Source organism: Centrocercus urophasianus, unplaced genomic scaffold (genome assembly GCF_019232065.1).
Source record: "Centrocercus urophasianus isolate 14NV4802_14NV808 unplaced genomic scaffold, USGS_Curo_1.0 seq_19, whole genome shotgun sequence".
NCBI classification, from domain to species: Eukaryota; Metazoa; Chordata; class Aves; order Galliformes; family Phasianidae; genus Centrocercus; species Centrocercus urophasianus.
Window position 1 is genome coordinate 11,713,560 of NW_024884744.1, and position 12,041 is coordinate 11,725,600.

The window sequence follows — 12,041 nt, forward strand, 5'->3', positions numbered from 1 at the left end:
GCAAACTGACACTGGGTTCCCTTTAGAAGAGAGTTAATCCTCCAACAGGATTTGTTACGAGATAATGTATCTCAGATTGTATGAAATTTCAAACCTCTTATATTCAGCTTTGTGCTACAGAAAAAAAATATGTCCCAGCAGCAAAACGTTAAAATATCTAATTTGAAAGGGGAGATGAAGAGGAAGACATTTTTGATTAATTTACTGAAGTACAGTAGTACTGCTGCTCTTGTCTTACATCACCACAGACTCAGTCACAGAGCTCAGGGAGTTTTCTTCAAGGAAATTGCAATTTTGGGGGACTGTAACCATTTGGGGGAGGGGTCCTATCCAAGTTTTTATAAATTGATAAAGTAACTTGCTGCAAAATCCTAAGACTATTTTGACTAAATTAGACTATTTCTTTTAAAAATATTTGAAAAGAATAATGTACAAAGAGCACTGTGGGAAAAGATTATTGCAAGTTTTGCCAGGTCAGCAATTTATCCTCTTTTTTAAGAAGGAATCGGCATAGGATTTAACCTATGTTCCACTTTCTATTTCCTGTAAGGATTGCAGAGGTAAGATCAGCTGGTGATTATACACTGAGATGCATTTTATAAACATTTGCTTTAGTAATTAATGTAAAATGATTCACAATCCTCTCTTCAGAATATTAAGTAATGCACTGTACCTCACATGTTTACCACCAGCCAGCATTTTTAACTGCACAAGGTGACTGCTTGGCACTGGTACATGGCCTGTTCAGCCACACTACCCTCAGCCTTAGTTGTGCGTCAGTGTTAGAAATAAGCACTTAACAATATTGGCAATGAGAAAGTTGCTTCTGCTGGTATTTTCCTGCATGTAAATTCAGTTCATGGGCCGTAAGTTCCCCAGATGCTACAGCTCTATTAGCTGCATTAAGCAATAAAGATTGCTTAATCATAGAATTGTAGAATCGTTGAGGTTGGAAAGGATCACTAGGACCATCATGTGGTCCAACCATCAACCCTTCTCTATCATAGCCACTAAACCATGTCCCTCATTTGAGTCAGGAGCACACTACGTGCATGGGATACAGCTGATTAGGGCTGTGGGTATGGCACAGCAGTCAACAACATGATGGGTAGTCCAGACAAGCATAGGGGACTGCCACGGCTGTCCTGGTAAGCTGGGGTGCTGTGAGCTTTGGTGAGACATCAAATTCCTCATCCCCACACAAAGCCACACGGTCTTCATGCTCAGACAAACATGGATGGAACAGGTCCTTTACTTTACTTTCCTCTATTAAAAGTCAGTTATTTTATGATAAAATATTTCCATTCATCTTATCTACCTTGATTCCTTGGCACATATGTGAAGATGAAAAGGATGAAACTTTATTCCTAGCAGTATATTAATTATGGATTCTGAAGGGGAAAAAAAAAAAAGGCTAAAATGAAGTTAATATGGGTTAGAAATTGTTTATTTGATACCTTTATACTATCCCTTTAAGATATGTTAATATGAACTGGCTGTCAATACAACATCACTTAGTTGGTTTTCATCTGGACCTTAGAGCACAGCAAAATTATTAGTACATAAATCTGTACTAATTTACTCTAGATTAAGATTCTTTCATCAACATGCACATATAAATTATACCATTAATCATAATGATTTCTTTCAGTATTCATGTGGATGAAATATGTAATTTCATGGGAATCCCACTGTAATTTAGTGTGAATTAATGTCCACTTATTGAAAAGTACCACATACATTGATATTTCTAGAGGAAAAAAACAACAGTCACGATGCATTTTAAACTGTAGCCTAAATGACCTGGGTGATGGTAAACAACCACCAAAGGAACATCACTGCAGGTAAAAGAAAGTTATCTTAAAGGGAGTTTGTTTCAAAGTTCATTAGATCAGATGGCAGCCTGGCTTCTATGAGAGGTAAAGCACATGTGAGTGAATGAGGGAACTTCTCTCTCCTCCCTGCCCTAGGGAAGAATGGTATGAATATGCAGAATGAGGGGAGAACAGAAGCAGAGGTGCATTCTTAGATGCTCAAGAAAGCAGTACAAAGCCATCTGCTGCTTCTTTTTGATGGAGTGTCTGAATGGACATGCCTTCCAATTGGCTTCAACAATAAATTTCACTGAGAGAAGCAGCACTGTCCATCCACTTTTCTCTAGGCAGTATTTTAGCAATGGATTACATGTTTGGAGATAGTTGACCCAAAGATTGAGCAGGTGGAGAATCTGTGGATGGGATGACTTGGCCTCAGTTTCTCTGACCTAAGAAATGCAGCTTCCTCCTTAAGAAGTGCTGTGCCCTTTCTGGAGGTGAAGTAGGATATCACTTAATCTAGCTATCAAATATATAAATGGAACATACATATATACATATGCATGCTTCATAAGTGAGACAGTGAGGGGGAAAAAAGGAACTTCTGACTATAACAAAAGATTCATTAGGAAAAATGAACTAATCAGTGCTCTCCAAGGAGAAATTCATTCTGTTTAGGAGGCCGTACCCTCTGCTGCTGCACATACTTAATATAATTTATATTATTATTTAAATCACTGCGTAAATTTTAGATACTTTTAAAAATCAAGTTAATGGACCATACTTTACTGCTTATCATCATTTATATCAAGAATTAGTAGCTGTGGAGATAAAATATGTGAAGACAGTGGAGAAAATGCAAACAAGCAAATATCATAAAATTCACGTGTAGCATGGGTATGAAATTCAACCACAGAAATGAGCCCTTGGGAAAGTTCAGTGTTGTGTGGTACAGACTTTAAGCAGTGTACACTCTGTGTTTCAATATAAGGTGTTCTTAAAATGGCTTGTAAGGACAGGGGCAACCTCCCAGGGCAGAGCATTTCTTCCGCCAGGAAGTGTCTTCCTCTCCTTGCTTTGGATACAAAGACAGGCAAGAATACAGTGCAGGCTTCTCATAACCTTAAGTGAAAGTAAAGAAGGCAAATTAGGGAATTCTTGGGGAGAGCACAGACACCTGTAAGGACTGCTTAGGAGCTGAAGAAAGGAGCTTAAGGTACTCTAAGCAGGCACAAACTAGAAACAAAGAGAGAAAGAAACAGAGAAAGATAATAAGAACCTGAAAGAGTGAGAGGATTCTGGCAGCCGAGATAAATTCAGAGCCTTCTGTTGTGGGCTCATTAAAAGGCAGAAAATATTCCCTAAAAATGTCTTACCTGTACCAGGCAATAAAACAGCTGTGCATCATTGCTTCCTTCAGGTTAGCTGTGCTGTATTTCATTCCACTGTGTGCTCGCAGCCAAGAAATGTTGACAGGAAGCCCAGTTTGTGAAGCTTTGACACACAGTCTTTCACAGCCCCCAATTCCTGTCAGTGTCACTGCAGCTTGTGTCACTGGAGGGAGCACCGTACAGACGGGACAGCACGATGTCACAGCACAGTGCCACAGCAGCCTCAGGGGAGATGGGCATCGATGGGCAGCATGCAGGACCAGGGTTAGCACTCACTTATAATGTATTAACTATACTTGTCTAACTTATTTTATGACTGCTCTGATAGAGCACGGGTTCATATCTCAGTAATCTAGATAGCGAGAGAGCAGTGTAGCCCATGGAGAAGCATGTTGTGGAACAAAAGACCCAGAGTAGAGTTTGGGAGGTGTGAGAGGATCGTGGGAGGGCTGCGGTGGGATCTGTGCCCCCACTCTGAGGGCTGAGTAGTAAGCCTTGTGGAGAGAAGGTGGGAAGGATTCTTCAGATTTGTGCATTACTTTCTGACCAGTTAACTGCATGCCATTCCATAAGGTGTGGTCTTGAGTGAGAAAAACAGTTTAGAGCTGAGAACTCTTTGTTTTGGCATCTGGTAACTCAGGCCTAAACTCATCTGTCTTTCATATTCCCTCATTTGCAGTCTGTTTTCTTTCTGCCTGGCTTGTAAACTTTCTGCTCAGTGAAAGAAGTTGTGAGTTATTTTTCAGGCATGGATCCCTTGCTGCTGCTACAGTGCAAAGGATAAAAAAGTAAGCTGTTATTAGCAGAGACAAATTTGGGCCCCTGGCATCTTACAGCCCTGACAAACTAGCTGTGGTGAAAGCCCAATTTTAAATAGAGCAGAATTCATGGGCCACGTATTGCCACCTCCTCTTTGCATTCACTAAACTTATGTTCTGCTAAAGGAAGAAAAGCTATTTTACTTATGTGCTGGCCAAATGATTTCCTCTTAATGTTGTTGTTTTTTGTTTTTTTTCTCTTTGGCAAATGCAAATCATATTTTGTAAGGCTCTATTTTACCATGCAGTTTGTAACCCACAGAGTTACTTCATTCCTGAATATGATGTTGGATAAAATTGTTTTCCTTTCAAAGGAAAAAAAAAAACAAACAAACCCTAAAAATGATCTTTGGGTCTGCTCATTTCAGGTAACAGTAATTATCTAAATTATTACTATGGTCAAATTATTAGTTGCTGCCCAAATGGCTGCCTGCACTGTTAGGTCACCTGGCAGTTCTGTATGAGCATTTTTATTGCCTAAGCATAAATAATTGTCATTCCTGATGAATTCTCAAACTGCTGCCTCAGATGCTCCTTATGCATCATCTGTGTATTACTCAGGCTCTGAAACTAAACAGGTAGATTGCTCACAGCAACACATTTCATCCATGTCCTTTGGTTTCAGATGCAGTGTGCACCTCCAGCTGTCCAGGAGCATCTCCATTACCCAGTGTTGTGGTACAGCAAATAGCATTCTGGCCTCAGTGTTCAAGCAGTAGATTAGTGACAGCAGTAGGCAGACAACTTCTGTCTCCAGGGAATATTAGAAATCTAGAGCTAGAAATAGATGGATTAACTCAAATGCAGCTCAACCTCTGATCTACATTATTGCCTCTCTTCTTTATCTCACAAGGGAAGCAGAGATAAAGAGTGATAGACACTGATAATGATGGAAGTCCGTGATAATACACCGAAGTGATAAACTTCTTTGTGGCCCTCATTGTGCCCAGTTGTCTTCAGCTGGTTATGAGCTCTAGCCTCAAGCTATTTACACCATGATCAGGCTAGTAATTAGCAAAATGTTTAATATAATATAGAAGCAATTAGGAGGTGATAACATGCAATTAAGATGTGTTTTCAGATTAAAGATTTTATAGTGCTCTCTTTCTTGAAAAGATAAAGTGCCTATCTCAAAATGTCAAACTGCAGTGATTTAATCTGAGTTATTTTCAATTAATATGCATGTATTCTTGCGATGTGTTCACCGTTGTTATTGACATTGATAAATTAAGCTCATCCCAGCAGAATTTATCCTTGAGTCGCTCTATATTTCCTGAATGTCAGTTCTTTATTCGTATTTTTTTATGCCTACAAGCTGTGCATGATCTAACTCTAAGTCCCTTGATTCATCCCTGGGATTACAGTAATGTGTCAGTCTGAGTGGAACAATAATCTGAAAGGGCATTGTTATAAATAGTGTGTTAGAATATAATTGTTTGTCATGTCGTTTCTCCCCTTTAAATCCCTCTGAGTCCTGTTTAAGTAATTTAGACAGCTAGAATGACAAGAGTCTTGAGACTTCACTTATAGAGTTGTCCAACCAGTCTTCAGCCTACTCTGTCTTTTGAGACTGTCTCATCTGTGAAGTAGGAAGTGCAAACAACAGATGAGTTCCGACTACACTGTGAATTTGTTATTAGATTTTACTCAGGCCAATTATAGAGCAATGTAAAAGCTCCTGATTCTAATTTTGCCCTGACTAGTCAATAGAAGTGCTTAGACAATAGGTGCTAGGGTATTTCCTGTCATTACTGCAGAAGTTACAATCCCCAAGTATTGCAATTCGTATACTGGTGTTCAGCATCTGAAGGGGAGGATATTTTTTTTTAAGATTTTTTGGATACATTTTCTAATCATATGGAAAAAAGTATCTGAGGCAGGACAGGTAATTCTCTGTATGGAGCCAGCTTTTTACCAAAAGCAATGAATCATTTCCAAGAAAAAAAATTACTAGAAATTACACTTTCTTATTAAATCATCCAGTACAGTTTTTGGATCATACAGAACTTTAACTTGTGACATGTTTTTTGGTCTTCAGTCTGTTCTTTCAGATCTTTTAAGCCGTTCCAAGCAATGAGGTGTCCAGACATCAAAGAATTTGCATACAGCACGTATCAGATGTTTTTTCTCAATTTAACCGTACTTTCCATCTCTGCTAAATATTGTCCCCATATGATTAATGCTAACACTTTTAAAATATTTGCATTTATCTTTTCTTTTGCTCTTTCTCATACTCATTTAGAGATTTTGTTTGTACATGGTTGCAAAAGGGTAAGTTAGCTGACAGTCATTGCTCAGCAAAACAGATCAGACTGTATTTGGTTTTGAGCCATTCAAAACCACAATTAAACACTGTGGAGGCCATGGATTTAGTAAAGTAAGGTGATACAGCTCTTCACTTCAGCTTATGCTGACTGACCAGTGGCTGATAGCGTGCAGTCAGCCAACCCAGTTCTTTTCAGGCCTGTTTAAGCATATTGGCATTTGACAGCCCATGAATCATTCTTGGTCAAAATGTGCATACTTGATTCTTGCCTATAAATAAATATAGTGTCTCTCAAGTATGTCACTAATGATAGAATGAAGTTACGCTCTTGAATGTTATCTGTGAGTGTTTCACTGTCCTGCCCTTCACCATTGCTTTGCAGGCCATTTAAAAGATGAGCAAGAACAAACAACGTGATTAAAGGGTGCTGCCGAAAGCTGCTCATTACACAGATGAAGCTGTCAACTTTTAATTTATAGACAATTTGAGAAGGGGTACATGAAGACTTGAAAAGAAGGCTTTCTTTTGCTAAAAGGAAAAAAAGAACTGTTATTAAGAACCTCTGCTGAAATGCACTGGTAAGTAGGTAAATATCTCACTGTCATTGTCCCAACAGGAAATCCCACTCTAGGAGTGAGATTTGTTTTATTCAGAAGATTCAACCCAAAAGCACTGAGGTCAGATGGAAAGCATTATAATGTAGCTGGCAATTCCCAACAGCCTGGTTTGTTCTGGATCAGTACCAGGGATGTGAGGAGTTATGTCCTGTTTTTTGGAGAAAGTCAAATGAGAGGGACTTATAATGTTTCCTTCTTCTGATGAGGTAACTCTGTGAAAACAGCTTTGCTTGGTGGAACACAGGTATGGCTGTGCCCTCACTGCCCTGTGGCTGGAAGCAGGGGGGGAGATGTCTACAGAGAGGAGAGCGGATGGGATGAATATCCAAGCCTCCCAGCTTGATGCAGCCTTGCATGCTTCAGCCAGACTCCTAGTGGAGTGGGTCATCTGGACTCCAGCATGTGAGGCTCTGGATGATGGGATTCCTTGTATATTGGGAAAGTGATGGGAATGCCAGAATCAGTGGATTTTTACAAAGATCACTCCATCTCTCATGCTGAAGCTCAGAAAAGCCTCTCACTTACTTTGTTTTCTTTCCCAAATAAGTAATGCAGAAATCCAGAGGTGCTAAAGGAGGTAGTAAGTCAGTCAGGGTGTATAGAACTAAAAAAAAAAAAAAAAAAAAAGTTATATAAAACATAAAGAAGTATATCAGGAACATAAATGTGTTAATGCCACTGGGATATCACCTGAGAGGGGTATTTCTGTTCTGGATTTGCCTCTAGCTACAATTATAAGACCAACTGTATAGTATATTTTTGTTTAAAATTTTTCTTTACAGGCACTCCATCAGTGTCATATACAGAGCTTACTGAATTACACCACTCACATATTTAATAACAAATAATCCTTCTAGAAACTATTATGGATTTAAGTGTGATTATAGTAAGAATATCCAATAGCTACTTTAACTTATACGAATACCAATTTTGCAGAGCTGTAGACTTAATTATACTGTAGCCTAGATAGATATCAGTTTTAGTTGTGCTTCCAGCAACTTCTTTTACTTTTGACCAGAAATGATGCGCATTACAAAATTTTCTCAAATGCTGTTATGATTATTACATTACCCTGCACAACTGAGAAAGGAAATAATGTTAGGAGTGATTTTCACTTGCTGCTTCTCTGGGTTAATTTCTACCCTAGTGAAATTAGAATCAGGCTCAAGACTTCACACAAAGCTTCTTTCCTATGTGACATAGCAGGAAAATTCTAAATTTCCACTTGATCAGCAGTGTCAGCTGGTAAAAGAAGAGATGGTATTCTTTTTCTCTTGTGTTTGTTTCTCTGTTTCTGCATTTATGTAGTGCACATTTAAGAAAAGAGGAAAACAGATTTTTGCAGAGCTACCTTTGAACCTTAGAGTTGCTTTACAACACTTATTGCATTACTAACAAGCCACAGGTGTACACTACAGGAGCGGGTGAAAATGTAATTGAGGGGTATGATGACAGTTAATTGTCCATAATGTATTTATCCCAAGATGCACTTATGCATCTGTTATATATTTAGGTATTTGTTACTAGTAGCTTTGGTGATACTTAAGCAGAGGGGCATCTATATCTAAAAGACAATAAAAAAGGAAAATGCTATCAAGGGACTTTAAAGTGGCAAGACAAAGAAAGTTCGTCTCTTTTTCGCTGTCTCTGAAATGAATAGGTCTATTTATTTCAATGGGATTTTTTTTCCACATGCCATATTAAGGTTTGAGTACAAAACACTTGACACTGTTTCTGGGCGTGCTATGTGTCTGAATTACATGACTACCTGCAAATATTTTAGTAGAGAGATATTTTTATATTTGCCTTTCTAGTGTAGTTTCTTCTCTGCTTCAGCTAATTGTTGTTCTACATCAGTTTTGCACAATAGATTTAAGTAGTGTCTATTCACCCACTGACACACAGAGGATTATGTGTGGGAGTAAGCCACAAACTTCCCCTTCTCTTTACTGCCTCCCTCATGCATGCCTTAAGAATAGGTGTGATAATTAGTCATCTACTTTTATCTATATTTGTATGCCATCCAGACATCTTGTCTTAAGATAAGAACATCAAGTAGCTGTATCAAATCAGTGTCCTGCATCCAAAGCATGGTGGCACAGCTTAGATGACTGAGGTCGATTACCCATTTTCTGGGCCTGCTTCTACTCTCTGTGAAGGCAACAGCAACACTCCCATGAGGGCCAGCAGGGAGAAGAACCAAGCTTCAAAAAATGAGGTTATTTCTTTTTGAGTTCGCTCAGCAGGAGTCACACAATTGAAACCAAACTGCATATCTTTAAAGTCCAGTGTAGATCAGGTTAGTAACAACATCATTTCAGGACAGCGGTGGGTTCCAAGCAAACACTCCGTGATAGTTCATGCATTCCAAAACTGATGATGTTAACAGACAAGCTGTATGAGATGCCATAGCAGAGATGGGATCCCAACCCCATTCTGTAGTGAGTCATGTTCCTTAAAAATGTAACTTTGCCATCACAGCTCATCTTGCCATGGCGCTGGTGCTGCATACTGATTTGCTCGGCTCCCGTCAAGCGTTACCCGCATTTTGTAAGGGGGACATCAGTCCAACTCTATATAAGATCAGGGCCTGTGTAACCACATTATCTTAAAAGCACACAACCCAGTTCGTATCAGAAGCTGTTTGCTACATTTGAAATTGGCTAAACATTAACATCTTAGAAATACTATCTGAAGTCGCTGAACACTGGTATTAACCTGCTGCATGCTTGGAGTGCTATGATAAAAATTCAGTTGCTGTGGTAATTGTTATATTATGTTCAGAAAAGTGCCAAGAATATAATTGCTTGCAACATGACTGCAGTTCAGCTTTAATCTACATGGCAAAATTGTTTACTGAAATAAAAAATTAAAAATAATAATCTGAATTTTTGCATAAACAAATATATCCAGAAGCAGACTCTTTATTAAACTTTTAACACCAAAATTATGCTTATACTTTATTAACCAGACACTATTTGTAACACCTACTGCTGGTTAAAAGCAAAAGCAAAAAGCACGTAACACCCAAGAAACCCCAACAAAAAACAAAAGCCCAAAACACAACAAACCCAAAACCACCAGAGGATGATTTCCTTAAGAATGTTCTCTCAGGTATGTTCAGAATATTAATGAGGCCCATCTATTTCTGTAGGATAATAACAATGTCCAAGAACTGAATAGAATCTGTGACCTGTGAAAGGGCCATTCACATGCTTTAGTCTGCCTTAGCGCATTCCTTAACAAGTGAACATAGACCTTTTTCATAGTCATCCTAAATGTTTCAACTGTGTGTTTCATGGTTTGGTTCTTGTGTCTCCAAAACACATAGCTTTTTTCTTTCTTTCTTTTCTTTCTTTCTTTCTTTTCTTTCCTTTTTTTTTTTTTTTTTTTTTGGTCTAGTGGGAAGTATTCTATGCTTTCCTCATTTAAATGCTTATGTCTTTATGGTTATTTTTACTGCCATACCTATGGGGCTTCTTACTATATTGCCTGTAGCTGAAAGAGATTTTAAAGGAATGAAATTTATTCTGTTTAAATCATCGGGGGCATACAACAATATCTTAAACAATTAGCAATAATTAAAAAGCATCCATTCGAACTGTGTGAAAAGCAAATAGATTTAATTTAAATACAGTAGTCAGGACTAAAGATTTTTTTTCATCAAAACCAGGAGAGGTCTTCCCCTCTTCCCCTGCTGCTTTTATTTTAGGAACTTTTCAGCCACTACTTTGCTGAAGTATTCCATCTGTAGTTTGGCAGCTTCCAACATGTGAGATGAGTTTGTTGGTGCAAAGCATTTCCCAGGGGGTTTGTGCCAGGGATTACCAGAGCCTCCACAGAGCTGATGCAGATACACTTCTTGGTTGCTGGAGCTGAGGCCAAAGGTGAACAGACTTGGAAAATTAAGAGTCTGCTCTGTTAAATGTAATTTGGTCTGTGTTAGGAACAGTGGCGGCAATGCAGTAGTTTAGTGGAGAGACAGTAAAATATATTCCAGTAATAATAATTATTATAACAAGCAGTAAAATGTCGTTAGAAATATTCTGAAGTCTTGCAAACAGCTTTCTGTTCAGTCTGTGATTGTTAGTGATCACTGTAGCAATTCTCATTTGACACAGGGCTGTTTGTGAGCACAATGATCCTTGCCTGTGATGTGTGACAGGAGCAGTTTCTACAGCTACTGGTCACTAGTGATGGTGGAAGGCTCCTTTAGGTGGGACACCAGAAATTGGCCAGGTCTCAGCCAGTGCTTCTTCCTGTGGCAGACCCAATCTGTCTCTCATTTGTTCTAACCAACAAATAGAAATGTGAAGTCACACATTAGTTGTAGTTGGCACCTTTTATTTTGTACTCTTAGGACCAACATAGGGTATCTGTGCAGTCCCTTGCTTTCCTGCACTCTTCCCTTTCTTTCTCTGTTTGAAACCATATTCAAAATTATCAGGAGTGTTATAGCATGAGTAATGCTATTTGAGTCAGAAAAGTAGTTTTTATAGGAATGATCCCACAGAACAGTTCATTGATTGTAATGAGAATGATCAGGAGGACACAGCAGCAGCTGCTTGTGCCAGCAAGGACAGTGTCTGCAGAACTGCATTCTTCCTGTGTTGTAATCACTATAGCATAGACTTTAGACACAAACTGAAGAGATATTATTTGCATATCATAACAAGGTTCTTAAAAATAGTTGGATTCAGGTATTCTTTTTTTTTAATTCAGCTGAAAATGTCTTTATTTGATTAATGTGGCATTTTTCTCCAACTTGGAGACTCAGAGTATTTTCATAAGAGCATGAAAGGGGAAGAGATAAATACTAGACAGTTTGTTGTAAGTGCCAAATAAAGTGACATCTATCTATGCAAGCACCATTTCTAACAGCACCTTGTGTCCACTGGAAAATGCGTAAGAGCCCACAGATAGAAAAAAGGTTAAAAACTAGTGACCTAAATAATTGGTTCAGTTTTCAAGAGTGCTGAGCACCCAACTGTTCTCATTGATTATAAACAGATGATGATAACGAGTAACAGCTTCCATAGTTGATTAAAGGCATTTTTTCTGGGGGACTTGTCCATAGATGCTTAGCAGAAGGATACATCTAATACAAGTCTTTGATAAGGAGGAACATTTCTCCC

General features: G+C 38.5%; 1 long non-coding RNA gene across 2 annotated transcripts in view; it reads left to right on the forward strand.

Annotated features, from left to right (window-relative positions):
- The window catches only part of LOC122161555, a 118,676-nt gene that overhangs the window by 18,983 nt on the left and 87,652 nt on the right, over positions 1 to 12,041 (forward strand). For both annotated transcript variants that reach the window (XR_006169206.1, XR_006169207.1), the window contains exon 5: positions 6,672 to 6,867. This is a non-coding gene — a long non-coding RNA (uncharacterized LOC122161555). The remainder of the gene's footprint in view (positions 1 to 6,671; positions 6,868 to 12,041) is intronic.